Below are 17,857 nucleotides of genomic sequence, written 5' to 3' on the forward strand. Positions count from 1 at the left end.
CAAGCGCTCCAAAGCTAGTTCCAGTTCCCAGAATGGGGGTAAAGGAAATAACAAGGGTCTTCTAAGCAGTGTAACCCGTATCACACCCTCTCTGCGTTCCTACTTCAAGGCGCTGCCCCAGGTATTGGATATTTCCCCAGTTTTAGTGACTGTCAGTGGACGGAGGAGATAAGGAGCGGTTTTAGGGACTCAAAAAAGAACCAGAAGGAGATCAGGGTGGCATGTGAGACCCTTGAGAAGAAGGTAGATGGCCTCTACGAAAGAACAGAGACCTTGGAGGGCTCAGTGGGGGCCCTAAAAGCAAGTTTGGAATCAGCGGAGACCAAGATTCAATGCTTAAGGAGAGAGGGGGACACGATGAAAGAAAGGGTTGAGTCTTTGGAAAATTACTCAAGAAGGAACAATCTCCGACTTTTGAAGATCCCAGAGGGGAAGGAGGGGGGAGACGTTAAGGCATTTGTGGTGTCACTACTAAAGAATGCCCTGAACCTTGATGAAACAACAGAAGCTCTAGAGAGGGACATTCAGAGGATAAACAGGGATCCCTTCCGCCTCAACCCCGGGAGGGTGAAACCGAGAAAGATCCTGGTCAATTTCCTTACATAAGCCTTACAGGAAATAGTCCTGAACCTTGCATTGAAGGCAAAGTCACTAAAGGCCCCAGACTTCTCTTTTGAAGTTCGGTCCGACTTATCGAAATCCACTTTGGATCGGCAGTGGGAGCTTGGCCAGAAAATGGAAAAGTTCAGAGCTGTGGGGGCAACAGTACAGATGCGGTTCCCCGCCTTCTTGAGGGTGATGTATAATAATAAAATGCACAACGTTTGATCCCCTCTTGAGGCCGATGACTTAATAGAGTCTATTAGCACGCATTCGCGGGGGAAAGTCTGATAGTTTTTTTGCCCCTAGTTTGATACGGTGATACGGTGATATAGATGGGCATGTCAGAAATAAGATAGAAACTCAGACTAGTTCTTGGGAACTATTTACTATATAGACTCTATCGGAATTTTTTTTTCATAATACATAACCAAATAGGTGGAAAAGGAAAAAAATAATAATTATGGGGAGTGATACGAAATTAAAAAGAAAAAAAAAGAAAAAGAAAAGGGAGGAAAAAAACCATTAAAAAAACAAAAAGAGAGGATAAAAGAACAGAAAAAATCTTTAACGGGGGGAGTAAGTACAAACACATTATGAAACCAAAACCTTGCAGATAAGGGGAGATCGGACTTCCTCTCCCTCCACATCCCTTCACTTTCATGTTTTCATTTTTAGGTGCCAGTTAGTCCTGTATGGTTCTTTCAGCTGGCATTCTGATTTAAGGTTAAGCGCTGGGGGAGGGGGAGGTCGGTCTGAAGACGCAAACCTGGCTATCTATCTGGCCAGTGTAAGTAAGGGAGGGTTTTCCAGGGGAGGAGGGATGTGGCGGGGGATGGGGGGAAGGGGTAAAAAGATAAATTGTCCTCTTAACTCTGTTCTCGTTATAAATGTCATGTCCATTAAATTTCCGAAGTGTCCTATTAGTGATTATTTTCAGGCCAAGAGATGTCAGCAGGTTTATTTAAGGGCCCTTGGTCTTCCAGGTGGGTAGGTGGGAGGGGGCAAGAATACGATATGACCTTGTTGCAGGTCTTATCCTGGAGCGTCAATGGCCTGCGTGTGAGGAGTAGGAGACATAGAATTCTACAATATTTGAGAAACTCCCCCGCGCAGGTTATTGCCATCCAGGAGACACACCTACTCAAAAAGGAGGTATCCGACATGCTGAAAAGGCAGAAGTGGGTGGACAAGTTCTTATGTACCGACCACAATGCCAGTATAAGAGGGATCCTAATTATTTTTAAAAAGCAGGCCAAGGTTCAGATCTTGGAGCACATGGAAGATCTCAGTGGAAGATGGCTCTTGACAAAAATTATGGCTGATGGCTGGGCCTATACTCTAGTGGGCTACTATGGCCCGAATCAAGATGATCCATCATACTCGAATAAGATCCAGAACCATCTAGTTACATCTCAAGAACCGGTTATCTGGGTTGGAGATTTTAATATAGTTCTAAACCCCAAGCTCGACAAGTCCCCTAACTCCAGAGCATTGACACCATCTAAATCAAGGCAAACCCTGATAGCGATAATGACAATTTTGGGTTTAGCGGATCTATGGAGGGAGAGGGCGGGTAGTAAACTGGGTGTCTCCTTTCAGAACTTGAAATATAAACACAAGTCGAGAATCGACTATGCACTTTTCAGTTATAATCTTAAAGATGCATTAAAGGAGTTGGTATACCTTCCCTCCCACCTGTCCGTCCACTGAGCCATCCTTTTCTCTTTAGAACAGGGTCAGCAGATCAGACACAACTCTTGGCCCTTCGACCGGACAATTTTGCTAGAAGAAGAGGAGACAAGCTTTCTGGTAGCTGAGTCCACTTCTTTTTTGGAAATCAATCTAAATTCTGCTTCCATAGTTACTGTGTGGGAGGCATTTAAAGCCTACTTAAGAGGATATATAACCAACAGAGCCTCATACAGAGGGAAGGTATATAGAGAGGCAATTAAAAATCTAGAGCAGGAATTGCTTCTCTTGGACCAGAAGTGTGGTCCCACTATCGGATCTACTGAGGACCAAGAAAAGCAGGCGGAGCTTAAAAAACATCTCGAAAGCATATTACAGGAGAGGGTCGCCAAGCGATGGGAGACAAGTAAGATCTCCCATTTCGAGTATGGTGAAGCTGCAGGCAAGGTTCTGGACCGGAAAATAAAGTCAGATCAAGCAAACAAATACATTAGGGAAATTAAATTGGAAGGGGAAGCTACATCCAGGACCTCCGATTTGGAAATCGGGAATGCATTCCAGGAGTTCTTCCAGACCATATATAAGGAGGAGATCATACACGACCCCACGGCCAGAGAGTCTTGGCTAAACAAAGTCCTCTTGCCATCCTTATCAACAGCACAGAGTAAACATCTGGAGGGGGAGATATCAGAGGCTGAAGTTAGTAGAGCTATCGAAAATCTAAAGCGAGGGAAGGCAGCCGGTCCTGATGGTTTACCTGGGGAGTTGTATCGTGTATTAAGTGGAGCTATAGTTCCAACATTGACTGCCCTTTTTAACGGCATCTTTTTGAATGGCGAGATACCACCAGAGTCGTGGAGTGAAGCCACCATTGTCCTGATCCCCAAACCTGGCAAGGACCCGACTGATTGCGGGTCCTATCGGCCAATTTCGCTCCTCAACAGTGATTATAAGATCTTCGCAGCAATACTGTCGGCTCGGTTGGGGAGCGAGATCGGCTCACTTATCCACCAAGACCAGAAGGGATTCATAAGGGGGCGTCAGGTGGCAGATCTCACCCATGACCTGGTGGGCGCTATTGAGATCGCCTCCACCTTTTCTCTGCCCCTGGCCACTCTCACTTTGGATGCCACCAAAGCATTCGATAGGGTAAATTGGCCCTATCTGGCTGCGGTAATGAGAAAATTCCATCTTGGGCCAACTTCTGTCGAGTGATTGACCTCCTGTATAGGGCCCCCAGGGCTAGACTGTTGGTTACCAACGGCGCCCTGACACAGCCCTTTAAAATCACGAGGGATACTAGGCAGGGCTGCCCGCTTTCCCCCCTCCTATTTAACTTGTATATCGAGCCTTTTGCGCAAATCTTGAGAGAAGAGCACAACATCCCTTCTTTTGAGTTTAGAGGATGGGTAAAGCGGGTAGGCCTCTACGCAGATGACATCCTCATTTACACAACTGATCCCGTTCAATCTTTTCCCATAATTGTCAAAAGGGCAGAGGAATTTGGGCGGATCTCGGGGTACGAAATCAACGCGGGGAAAACCGAGATAATGACCTGGAACATCGCTAATACACAGCTCGCAGTGACCCCTGCTATGCGCTATTTGGGATTACGGATGACTCAGGAAATTGGCAATATTGCACAGACTAATTTAGATCTAGTCTTTATAGAGTGCCGGAAGCTATTAAAATCTTGGACCTTTCTCCAATTAACTATAGTAGGGAGGATAAACTTAATAAAAATGTCCCTTCTTCCCAAATTCACTTTTATTTTTAATACCATCCCACTCGCTTTTGATTGTAAACAACTTGAAAAATATCAACGCGAAATCAATTCTTTTGTCTGGAATTATAAGGCAACCAGGTTGGCCTGGAAGAAACTGAGAAGGAGGAGGGAAAAGGGTGGGCTTGCCTTACCAGACTTACAATATTACACATGGGCGTTCCAGTTGTCACATTCTAGGATGTTGCTGAAAACTCCATCAAGTTCATCTAATGGGTTAATGTTTAAGGCCATGTTAATTGGGGCGGATATGCCAATTGATGGATTTCTATTTAAGTTTGGGGACCAGAAGTTCTTCAAAAAGGTTAGGTTAAAGATTCTACAATCATTGGCAAGAGCTTGGGTTCAGATAAAATCAAGAATAGGGTTGGCCTACTTTTCGAACTTTGCCCCTATTTGGGACTCCCCTGGGCTCCCTCCCTGTCTTAAGGACAGTCTTGCAGTACCCGTGAAGGATGCAGGCATTATAAGATGGGGCGAGCTGTTAGCAGGAGGGGCATTGGTAGAATGGGATGAGCTTTATGACAGGGTAGGTCCGGCTCTATCCAGATTTAAATATCTACAGCTTGTAAGCTGGTCCCGGGATATGATCAGGAAAAGGGTCCAATTTGCAAATTTTGGGTCGAATCCAAGGCACCATCACATGCAGGATGGCTAACGTCATTATACGACACATCACAGGCGGATTTGGCAAGATCCTGCAGCAAACGCAACCTTTCCTTCTGGAATTATTTGATTCAATGGAGTTAGGATTTTCATTAGGATCTCCAGGTTTTTTTTTTCCCCCGGGTCCAATGATTATGCCTAATACACTCCACGGACCTTTTGATGGTTTCACCGACAATGCATATGGTTCGACAGGCTGAAAAATGCCTTGATGGAGTAGTTGTGGGTCTGTATTCCACCCTATCTTTCCCCCCTTGAGACTTTCCTAGCATTCGTCTCCCGCCATTCTGGTACCTGTGTCCGACTGTGGGAGAGGACCACGGTCACTTTCTTTGGCTAAGGACACATAAGGTGGTTGGCGATTGCTTTGGAACGAGGGTCAGGCAAATGAGGACACAAAAAAAATAAGTCAAGTCTGCTTAGAATAGCACCTTGCACTATTGGGGCTCTGGCCGAATTTGGAAAAATCTTTCTCAGTGCTCTAATCAGACCAAAGCAGCACCCCACTGTTTTATTCACTTGTATCTCCAGTGACAAATGTCACAGAACATTACTCCTAAATTGCGCGCTGTTTTAGTCGAAACTAGAGGAGAGGAAGTAGTAATGGGCCAGAAATTATGAGGGAGAGGCCGAGAAGCCTTCCCCACTGTACAGTGTAGAATTTAGGTTTTATCCGAATTAAATTGAAGTGAGTTGTGACAAAGCCACTGTGCAGTGTCATGCATACAGGCGTGAAAGTCCTCCAAGGCATTTGCTTGAGTTCCATCAAGGGACACAATAATCTGGGTGTCATCAGCATAGTTCACCAATTTTTCATTGTGAGCCCGGATTATATTAATCAGTGGACTCAGATAGACGTTGAACAAAATTGGGCTGATGGCAGACCCTTGAGGAACACCATGCCAGATATTGGAGAATGCAGATTGAAATGGAGGAAGAGCCACTGCTTGACACCTGCCAGAAAAGTAAGAGCGAAACCAGTCCAGAGCAGTCCCCACTTTTCCCACCTCCTCTAGACGGGTCAGCAAAATGTTTGGTTCACCGTGTCAAAAGCGGCAGACAGGTCGAGCAGAATAAGAATCACTGATTGTCCCCTGCCTGCCAGTTGACGAAGATCGTCCATCACAGTCACCAGAGCAGTCTCTGTCTGTCCGGGCGGAAGCCGAATTTCACATCCGCCAGCTTGTTGTTAAGTTCAAGGAGCGGGCAGGCCAAACTTCTGAGGACATGTGTGAAGCATCAACGCAGTACCCACAGACGACACACCACAAAAGAGACACGACACCGGTTTGGATATAAAAGAATAACTCATGTATTGTCTCCAACCTGCAAAAGTAAGACACAGTAATCACAATGGGGCGCCAACAGGTGCCAGGGCAATGTATGCAAGGGCGATTATTTACAGGGAAAATGAACAAAGCAAGAAAAAGGGTAAGTCCATTAGTTTCCAGGGCTGAAATAAAAAGAACGTTATCAATTGACATGAAACGTCAGGGTCAGTATTGCAGGGAAAACGCAGGCATTAATCCTTGGCAGAACCTTAGCAGTTGGCTTTAAGCATAAAAATGAAACATTAGGCATAAACACAGCAAGACTTGCATTAGCACCTCCTGTTAAATAGAACAATAGGCACGCAATATTAACATTAGGCCTATGTAGGCATCATGGGCCAGGAAACACCTCAGCACAAAGAAATTTCATAGAACATCAGGCTGTCACTCTTCCGGGGGCACCTGAGGGGATTCATCAACATCGGTGCCTGGCATAACACAGTAGGCATAACGCAGCATGGCTTTGGGCATACCCCAGGCAGAAATCGCCCGCATAACCCCACTGACATAGGCCACTTTCGCCATGCATAAGGCACAGCATGCAGGTCATTAGCATCTCCTGCCAAAAAGAAAAGAACAATGGCGTGCCAGGCAGCGGAACATGGGGGTCTAATCACAGTAGCAGGGCATACCAGGTGAACCTAGGGTAGCTTCCTGAGAACCAAACACATGGTCAACACTTTTAAACACAACGTTAGGCTAGACATCACCCTCCTAGCAGAGGGGCCTAGGGCAGGGGTAAACGTCCTCCCACAGTCACGGGGGTAATGGGCCTCTCTAACTGGCCCAGTCTGCAGGGGCCCCTGACTCCACTGGGCCCAACGTTGCAGGTGCCCGCTGCCAGAAGGGGGCACCTGTAGAGGCACGCTGTTCCCGGGGGTGGGCACCGACCCTGTGCCCCGACACGCCCCAACCCACAACACTCAGTTGAGCCCCCACTCACCGGGACTCTCCTAGGGTGTCCGGACCGGCGGGGTGGCTCCTGGCATCCTTGTGGGCAGGGAGGGCACCGACAATGTGCCCCGGAAGTCTCTGCCCGCTCCTCTTCTCAAAAGGGGGCTCGATATTCGCTGCAGGGCTCACTCACCACCTGGAGCCCTGCAGACGTCAGGCAGCTCTCTTCCACGGCTTCCGACCACCGCAGCCACACCAGCGTGGCTCTCCTCACCTCACGAGAGCCCGCCAATGCCACCGCTCCTACCCTCTTCACCCGGGCTCCCTCCTGGGACCCGGGGCTTAGGTCGGCTACTTCCTGCTTCCTCCGCGGTGGGGCTGGCCTTCTGGGGGATGCTCCCACCAGCACCAATTCCAGCGCGGCTTCCCTTACGTCACGTGGAAGCCCGCTCGGGACTCTGGCTCCTCGCGGGCCGCTGCGGTGATCCTGCGCAACTCTCCGATGCGGAGTGGGCTCCCGTCGCAGTATCCCAAGCACTCCTCAGGGCCACGGCGCCTGTATGCAGATCCCTGGGCCGCGGCGGTGAGTTCAGGCGGCAATGAGGGGTGGGCTCCCTCTTTCTTCACTCAGCGCACAAGCGCCGCCATGACACGGGGTAGGCACACTATTCCTCACTCTCTTCTGGCGACCCCCGGCGGCGGCGGTGATCCTGAGTAACCCACACGCGGGGTAGGCACCTGCTTATAAACCATTCATCAGGCGGGGTAGGCACCCGCAACAGCACTACTGGGTCCAAGAGCGCAAAAAACGCGGGGTAGGCACCCGCAGCGCTTTTCCAACCGACAGTTCCTTGTCGGCTACACAGCGCTCCCCAATAACAGTTCTCTGGGGCCCCACAGCTCTTCCATGCAGCACAGCTCTAGACAACCGGGCTGCGGCTGTGAGTCCAATATACAGCGCTTCAAAGGGGCATGGCAGCAGCCTCTTCCTGCTGTGCAGCGCTTGGGAGTGCTAGTGCTTAGAGGTTAGATAGTCCCAACAGCCAGCCCCAGGGTACCGCTTCTCACCTCCTGGGGGGGGGTTCGGTCCATCCCCAATATGGGGCTCTCCTCTACTTCCAGGCGCTTCTAGGCGCAGCGCTTGCGTTGCGCAGGGTCCCGCAGCTTCAGGGACCTAGGAGGGCCCTCCTCCTTCAGGGGGCCGGGGGACAGAGCAGCAGGCACTACTGGGCCAGGTCAACAGTCAGTGGGGACTTCATAAAAACAGGGCGATACACTGACACCATCCTCCACTGCAGCGTGGCCCTCTTCCTGAACAGCAGCCTGAACTCCTGAAGTGGGGCTTCCACTAGCCTGGGGACAGTAGAGGGGTGATGGATGGGTGCAGGGTCCAGCACACAGGCTCAAGTGGCGGTATCCCCTGGCAGCCGGTCCCCTCACGTTCCTGTCCCAGCTCTGTCTCAGCACATGGTGGCACATCCCCTTATTTATATCCCCTCACCCCACCTACCAGACAGTGCCAGCAGCTTCTGGAATTCTCTGGGGGACTGGTTTAAACTGGCTCAGGGGGAGGAGTAGAGCACCCTGGGTGCCAGGCTTTCCCTCCAAAAGCAGGGATGGCTGGGTACCTAACATCTAGACCGCTAACCTACTGCAGTCAGGTGGCACAACGCACAGCCATGGAATCCATTTTAAATGCAGCATTCCATCAGGGTACATTTTACACAATGGGGGGAAAATAAGTGCACACCATTACATCACATTATCACATTAACATGGAGCCTCACACCTCACATGGCCTATACAGCTTTAATACCATGGGGGAAACATCCATAAATATTGGGGGGGGGGGGTGAAAGCGAAAAATTTTGAGGAAAAGGGCCAAGTCCAACAAGGGTGTTGCCGTAGTCCAGCCTGCTGCTGACGAGTGCTTGGGTGACCGTTCTTCTGGTTTCAGTGGGGATCCATCTGAAGATCTTGCAGAGCATGGGGAGGGTGTTGAAGCAGGAGGAGGAGATCGTGTTGACTTGCTGGGTCATAGAAAGCGTTAAGTCCAGGATGACTCCCAGTTTGCATGCATGGTTGGTAGGTGTCGGGGCGGCACCCAGCGTGGCAGGCCGCCAGGATTCGTCCCATGCGGTGGGGGTGGAGCCAAGGATGAGGACCTCCATCTTGTCCGAGTTCAGTTTCAGCCGGCTCGTCTTCATCCACTCTGCGACGGCCTTCATTCCCTTGTGGAGGTTCGATTTGGGGGTGGCCGGGTCCTTGGTGAGGGAGAGGATCAGCTGGGTGTCGTCGGCGTATGAGACAATGTTGAGGTGGTGTGCTCGGACGATGTTAGCGAGCGGTGCCATGTAGACATTGAAAAGGGTGAACCTTGAGTTCACCGCAGGTGATTGTGGTGGCTTCGGACCTGCATTCTGCCGGTGAGGAAGGAGGTGATCCAGTCCAGGGCTTTGTCTCGGATCCCTGCGTCATGGAGGCAAGTGCGCAGGATGTTGTGGCAGACGGTGTCGAAGGTGGCCGAGAGGTCCAGGAGGATGGGGGCTGCAGTCTCGCCATTGTCCAGTATGGTTCTGATGTCGTCAGTGGCTGCGATGAGGGCGTTTTCGGTGCTGTGATTGCTGCGGAAGCCGGATTGGGCGGAGTCCAGGACGTTCTCCTCCAGGAAGTGGGTCAGTTGTCTGTTGGCGGTCTTCTCAATTACTTTTGCCGGGAACGGGAACAGGGAGATAGGTCAGAAGTTCCGGGAAAAGCAAACAGCATTTGCTTTTTTTTCCTGGCACTCACTCTGGCTAAGAGGGACACCGCACAGCAGTGGAAGGAAACATCTCCCCCAACACTTGGGGGCTGGAAGAAAGCTTTATATTCATGCATGGGGCTAGAGATTGCAGTATTTCAGGTGAAAGGGTGCCCCCATAAACACAGGGAAATATGGTATAGGTGGGTGAATTATCAAGGAATAGAACTACCGCCTCTGCCAGACATAGACCCAATATAGAAAGGTCCCCTTATGAGCTGCCTATCCCTAAACAACTCGGGAGCTCTACAAATGAGTTGAGGTTTGAACATGTGAAAATGTATCTAGTATTGTGGGGTTTTCAATGTTCTGTGTCATGTTTCTGTTCAAGTTGTGTAGCCTGCATGTTATTCAGGTGTTCCTATGTGTTTGCTAATGCAGACACTTTGGCCTTTTCCGATGTGTCAACAGTTTACCGTGAGCTTCAGCTCGATTTGCACCTTGATAAGTCAATAAAATGTTTGTTTTTTTAAATGATACACCTTCCCAGGAGATGCGTAATGGGGAGGGATATTTTTATTTCTCCTAGTTTTTTCCTCATTCTATGTGTGCAGCACACATAGAAAGAGGAAAATGCCTCAAGCGATTTTGTGTGTGCAGGAAAGTGCATGTAACCGCACAAAAACAATCCTGTTTGCAATGCAGGCACCCTGCACCACGGTACTCTATACAGAACACCCTGGGTCTACACAGGAAGAGTGAGAGATAAGTGAGTCAGCCAAACGAAGCAAAAACTAGGGTACCAGTTTGTTGGAGTGGGAGCGAGATATCCTTATACCAAGACTCATCAATCACCCAAAGTGATGTCTCATCATCTGGGTTTAGGTACCATCCTATCAAGGAAAACCGATCTAGAAGTTTGATCGTTAAAACCTTGACTAGTAGGAAGGCTACAGGATGACTGGTTAACCCACAAAGTGCTTGCTCACATCTATAGACTCACTTGAGAAGGTGAGAGGATCAAAAGAGTGTGAGTAAAGTGCAGCGCAAAATTAAAGTGGAAAAAAATAGTGTTCTAAAAATGACTAAGGAGTACTTATCGCAACTTTATTCATCAAGTCCCCTTGCCATTGTTAAAAAGCAGAATGCTGACGCTCAAGATATTCAAGACGTCAAACAAGGTGAAAGGTCGACATGTTTCTGCCCTCGCGAAGATCTAACTGTATCGGGGCATTCTTCAGGACCAGGCTATAAACAAATACAGCTGCTGCTACAAAAGTGTAAAGTATAATAGTGCAAAATTGTATTATAAAGTACATATACTCCACCGGTAATGTCCAACTTGAGTGATTTTACAGGTACATTAACCGGAACCTGTAATAGACAAGCATCATGTGTATGTCAAAAAATTGCTCCTCAACTGGACTCACTCTCAAACACACTGTACTAGCGCGAAGGAACGCTTATGCATTTCTTGTTGTGTGGTGATACTCATAACTGGTTTATCACTTACCCATAACAATTGGGTGTCGCCCTCACCTCTACCTGGCTCATTACTCAGGGAAGGGGGCCCCGCTCTACAATAAGGACAAAAAAACACAGTCAGTGATATGCCTGAATCACGACTACGAATGTCTTAATTTTACTAAAATCTCTCATGACTGGGGCCAATGATCAGTACAACACCACCGGTCTAATCCTCAAGGGGTACCTATCATTAAAAAGAATTAAATCTCTACTTATCAAAAGGATGGTATCCTCTCCATAGTGAAAACCATTTCTACACATTGAACATCTTGGAGTCCCATACCCCCTCATTGAGGTATCCTGATGTTAAGTAAAAGTAGGTTAGCGGTATCTCAGAGAAGACTTCAAGGAAGACATTAAATGCAATCACTATTAAGCATTCTGTTCCCTGATAGTACTTTCAGCGCTCACCTCCTTTACCAATGAGTTTCTCGCCTTTGGGACTCACCTATCCGTCGGTACCCCGGGCCGTCAGGAGTAATGTCCGGAGGTACCGACGCTCATTACTAGAGTGGTTTTATGTCGACTGGCGGGCCCGCCAGCGTTGCGGGGTCCTGTTACTGCAGGGCGTCCGCGGCTCAGCCTGCAATCGTACAAAAATCAACGCACATGCGCGTGATTACAAAGACTACTCCAAAACTACTCAGCCTTCACCGCGCATGCGCGGTGCAGAGCACACTACGACGGACACGCTCAATAGGAGGAAAACGATATTTCTCTCAATGGGCATGTTCCACTCTGAGCCAGTGCTCTCCTTTTTTCATGTTTTTAAGAATCATATGTCTTTATCGGCCTCATCTCTTTATAAAGGTGTGAGTAGGCTCAAAAAGGGAAAGAGTATCTCTTAGTCACTACAAACACGCCCAAAACCGAGCTATTTATCATAAAGACACTCACTACTCTATAGCTAGAGTGGTTCCGACAGTGTGGATTCATTAATCAAATGCCCATGTTTTGTCACTTGCCAATATATCAAATCACAGGTGCTGGAAAAATAATAATAAGTGTCTAACCCTTACTAGACTAGCAGTCTATTGATCATGTAGTAGGCACTTATATACCCAAAAAGTTACTTTATGTGAATGCTATCACAATTCATATAGTTCAAGTATCGTATTTATATATCCAGGTACTTTGTTAGTTCTTCTCGTGTGGAATGATGTAATGTTAGTTTAATGCCAGACACGGAATCTCATCGTTAAGCCCGTCCACATCAGTATGCAAGCGGAACACCCAACGTTGTTCACGCTGTAAGAGGAATTTTTTGATATCCGTGATGTGAGTAGGAATAAATGGCTTCTCTAAAATCACCCAGTGTAATTCTGTATCAGAGTGTCCTGCCTCTACGTAATGATTGGTAAGTTTAGTGGCACTTCTTTTACACCGAATGGTACTGCGGTGTTCGGAAATTCTCACCTTGATCTTCCTAGATGTCATCCCTACATACCTCTTTTTGCAGGGACATGTGATGAGGTATATGACCCTCTCAGTGTTGCAGTTTGTGTGTTTGTTCAGGGTCCAGGGCCTAGTAGTGCCTATGTCTACCTCAGTTGTGTGACAAGTTAATGGACATACCGAACAGTTGCCACATGGGAAGTGACCTGTCACAGGCCGTAGGCCCCATATCCCTGGTTCTATGGGGTCCGATTTAGATTCGCGTGGTCTGGTATGTACCAATCGATCTTTGACATTCATGCTTCTCTTGAATGCAAAAAGCGGAGGGGGTAATGTCTTCCCTCCGATTTCCAGAAGTTTCCAATGTTTCAGGATACTCTTCTTTAGGGCATTTGAATGTCCTGAAAAGGTAGTTACACACGTCATCCTTTGTGTATCTGTTCCATCATCTGAAGTTGTTGCTCTGGGCTCCAGTAGCGCATCCCTGTTATTATTGGACGCTCTTTTTAATGAAGTCTTGATTGTCTTTTTCGGGTACTGCCGTTCCCGCAGTTGCCCAGAAAGTGCAGCTGCGTGTTCCTTGTATTTTGCATTATCCGAACAGTTCCTGACTCTCAAAAACTGTCCAAAGGGCAGATTTTCCCGAAGTGCCTGGGGATGATAACTCTGAAAGTGTAATAGGGAGTTCCTCGCCATCGGCTTCCTATACAGTTCAGTGTTTAGATGCCCATTCTGAGGATAGATGTTGACATCCAAAAATGGAAGATTATTCTTGGAGAATTCACAGGTGAAATTTAGAAATCTGTTCTGATGGTTCAGCCATTTGTGAAACTCATTTATGGTCTCAGCTGTTCCTCTCCAAATGACTAGAACGTCATCTATGTAACGTTTCCAGGTGACAATGTGGCCCAAAAATTGATTGGTGTTGCAAAGTACATGGGTCTGCTCAAATTGATGGACATACAGGTTCGCCAACGATGGGGCAAAAACACTGCCCATAGATGTACCGGACACTTGGAGAAACAGGTCTTTACCAAATTGGAAAAAGTTCTCTTTCATGGCTATAGAGGCACATGCCATGATAAAACTGACTGGAGTCATGCTGTCCAAGTCGGTCTGTAGCAGAAGTGTTTCAATCACAGAGAGAGTTTCATCCTGTGGTATACACGTATACAAGGACTCCACGTCAAAAGATACAAGGAAGTCTCGGTCTTCGTCATACGGCATAGTTGTTAGTGCACGTAACAGATCTTTGGTATCCTGTAAATACGTTGGCATCTGTTTCACGAGGGGTTTAAGGAAAAAGTCTACAAATGTGGACAGAGGTTCCAATAAGGAGCCAATCCCCGAGATTATCGGCCTGCCAGGAGGAGGTGTAACTCCTTTGTGTATCTTGGGTAAGATGTAGAAATACGGAACCACCGGGTATGTGGTAACCAGATAAGCTGCTTCCCGGTCCGTAATCCAATCCTCCTCTTTTGCTTCTTGTACCATTCTCTTGATAGTGGCACTGAGCCTATGGGTAGGGTCCATTTTCAAAGGGCGATAGAATTTCTCATTCTCCAACTGTCTCCTGCATTCGTTGTTGTATGTGTCTGTGTCAAGGATCACGGTGGCTCCCCCTTTGTCGGCGGGTTTAATGACAATTGACTTGTCATTGGCCAAAGTTGATAGTGCTAGGTGTTCACGTTTTGATAGATTATTATATTGTTGATGGTTTGTATGAAACAGCCGTTCCGTGTCATTAAGTACTGCTTTTTCGAAGGTTAGGACCTCAGGTGGAGTGAGACCCTGCGGCGGATTAAATGTAGACTTCTTACGAAGACCAGTATTCTTGTCCTTAATCTGATCATCATCCTTAGCCGTCTCATTTTTGAAAAAGGCACGTAATCTTATTTTTCGAAAAAAGGCAGCCAGCTCTAGTCTGGTCTCAAATGCATCGCCTTTATGCGTAGGCACAAAACCCAGCCCCTTCTCTAGGACCTGGATCTCATCTGTTGTCAAGACGCGGTGGCTCAGATTTACGATTAGACTCGTGCCGTGCTCGGTCCCGGTGGAGCCGATTCCTGTTGGTTGCTCCTGGTTCGTGAGGACGGTGGAGGACTCCAATGTACATTGGCCTGTGTTGGTCGTCTCCTGCCTCTGGACCGGCGTTGGCCCTGGCCTAAAAAATGCTGCTGTTGTGGGTAGTTGGTAAATGGTTGATAGGGATAGATTTGTCCCGGAAAGGATGGATAAGCCAAATCATACGGACCAGGTGGCCACCATTGTGGTGGAGGCGGTTGTTGAAATTGGTTTCCTCTTCTTGAACCTCGAGGTCTACGATTCCAGCCCCTCCCTTGGTTGTTAACAGAGGAGTCAGAGTCTGTAGAGTTCCCATCGCTCCCAGAGGTAGAATAATTTGACCCAGGTTTCCTACCTTGCTGGTTGTACACCGGTGGAACATAATTCGCACTGGTATATGGATAAACTTTTTCCATTGTGAATTTTGCCAGGTCCTTCTTGAACTTGGTAATCTTTGTGGCCAAGATGTTGTCCCTGAATTCTTTGCTGGTTTTGTCGTTCTCCTTAGCTTGTTTATTGTAAACAGTTGTAGTTACTATCACTGATTTAATCTGTGCCTCTAAAGTTTGAATTTCTATAAGGATGTTATCAGCTATCCTTTTTGCCGTGGTGATTATCAGAATCAGCCAGTCCCTAGTGCATCGCCATGCCACTAGGGACCAGTCTTTCAAGAAAGCTTTATCTTCAAGGAATAACCTTGGGGCATTTGTAACAATCAGGCCTGTTGGTGCACAATCAGCCCTTAGATACTCTGTCATAATCGCACCGTGTATCTGGGTACGTGAGTGTGAGCGTTTTAGAATAAGAACTTTATTCCAGTCATCGGTGTTCGTTGTACTCTGGTTAGTAGTGCTGTCAATAATACTGGGTGTAGTTAGTATGTCCGAAGCTACTGCATCATCAAAGGCTAAACCTTCCCTCTCTGCCATGATCTAATGTAGGCGGGATAGTGTCTACCCAAGGTGTGTTTCTACTGTGAGCAAGAAAAGGTTCTCAGATCTTGGAATGTACCTGAACTTATAGGAAAATACAGCGGATGCCGCGCCGTATCAAAAAGTCCCAGCCAGAGAGAGAGAAGGAGCGGCCCAATACTTTTAAGAAAGATCGGGACTATTTAAAATGAGACCCGTGGCCATGGCCACACATAATCTTATCACGACAACAATACTGGGGGGTCTAAGGGATGTTTTACAGACCTGCAGGGTGAATATCCCCTATTCACATATATACTCTATACAGAACACCCTGGGTCTACACAGGAAGAGTGAGAGATAAGTGAGTCAGCCAAACGAAGCAAAAACTAGGGTACCAGTTTGTTGGAGTGGGAGCGAGATATCCTTATACCAAGACCCATCAATCACCCAAAGTGATGTCTCATCATCTGGGTTTAGGTACCATCCTATCAAGGAAAACCGATCTAGAAGTTTGATCGGAAAAACCTTGACTAGTAGGAAGGCTACAGGATGACTGGTTAACCCACAAAGTGCTTGCTCACATCTATAGACTCACTTGAGAAGGTGAGAGGATCAAAAGAGTGTGAGTAAAGTGCAGCGCAAAATTAAAGTGGAAAAAAATAGTGTTCTAAAAATGACTAAGGAGTACTTATCGCAACTTTATTCATCAAGTCCCCTTGCCATTGTTAAAAAGCAGAATGCTGACGCTCAAGATATTCAAGACGTCAAACAAGGTGAAAGGTCGACATGTTTCTGCCCTCGCGAAGATCTAACTGTATCGGGGCATTCTTCAGGACCAGGCTATAAACAAATACAGCTGCTGCTACAAAAGTGTAAAGTATAATAGTGCAAAATTGTATTATAAAGTACATATACTCCACCGGTAATGTCCAACTTGAGTGATTTTACAGGTACATTAACCGGAACCTGTAATAGACAAGCATCATGTGTATGTCAAAAAATTGCTCCTCAACTGGACTCACTCTCAAACACACTGTACTAGCGCGAAGGAACGCTTATGCATTTCTTGTTGTGTGGTGATACTCATAACTGGTTTATCACTTACCCATAACAATTGGGTGTCGCCCTCACCTCTACCTGGCTCATTACTCAGGGAACATACCCGGTGGTTCCGTATTTCTACATCTTACCCAAGATACACAAAGGAGTTACACCTCCTCCTGGCAGGCCGATAATCTCGGGGATTGGCTCCTTATTGGAACCTCTGTCCTCATTTGTAGACTTTTTCCTTAAACCCCTCGTGAAACAGATGCCAACGTATTTACAGGATACCAAAGATCTGTTACGTGCACTAACAACTATGCCGTATGACGAAGACCGAGACTTCCTTGTATCTTTTGACGTGGAGTCCTTGTATACGTGTATACCACAGGATGAAACTCTCTCTGTGATTGAAACACTTCTGCTACAGACCGACTTGGACAGCATGACTCCAGTCAGTTTTATCATGGCATGTGCCTCTATAGCCATGAAAGAGAACTTTTTCCAATTTGGTAAAGACCTGTTTCTCCAAGTGTCCGGTACATCTATGGGCAGTGTTTTTGCCCCATCGTTGGCGAACCTGTATGTCCATCAATTTGAGCAGACCCATGTACTTTGCAACACCAATCCATTTTTGGGCCACATTGTCACCTGGAAACGTTACATAGATGACGTTCTAGTCATTTGGAGAGGAACAGCTGAGACCATAAATGAGTTTCACAAATGGCTGAACCATCAGAACAGATTTCTAAATTTCACCTGTGAATTCTCCAAGAATAATCTTCCATTTTTGGATGTCAACATCTATCCTCAGAATGGGCATCTAAACACTGAACTGTATAGGAAGCCGATGGCGAGGAACTCCCTATTACACTTTCAGAGTTATCATCCCCAGGCACTTCGGGAAAATCTGCCCTTTGGACAGTTTTTGAGAGTCAGGCGGAACTGTTCGGATAATGCAAAATACAAGGAACACGCAGCTGCACTTTCTGGGCAACTGCGGGAACGGCAGTACCCGAAAAAGACAATCAAGACTTCATTAAAAAAGAGCGTCCAATAATAACAGGGATGCGCTACTGGAGCCCAGAGCAACAACTTCAGATGATGGAACAGATACACAAAGGATGACGTGTGTAACTACATTTTCAGGACATTCAAATGCCCTAAAGAAGAGTATCCTGAAACATTGGAAAATTCTGGAAATCGGAGG

The 17,857-nt window shown here is 47.2% G+C and overlaps 1 protein-coding gene across 1 annotated transcript in view; it reads right to left on the reverse strand.

Moving 5' to 3' along the window:
* Nucleotides 1–17,857, reverse strand: part of ENTREP2 (endosomal transmembrane epsin interactor 2) — an 830,030-nt gene that overhangs the window by 13,490 nt on the left and 798,683 nt on the right. The window lies entirely within an intron of this gene.

This window comes from Lissotriton helveticus, chromosome 3_2 (genome assembly GCF_964261635.1).
Source record: "Lissotriton helveticus chromosome 3_2, aLisHel1.1, whole genome shotgun sequence".
NCBI lineage: Eukaryota > Metazoa > Chordata > Amphibia > Caudata > Salamandridae > Lissotriton > Lissotriton helveticus.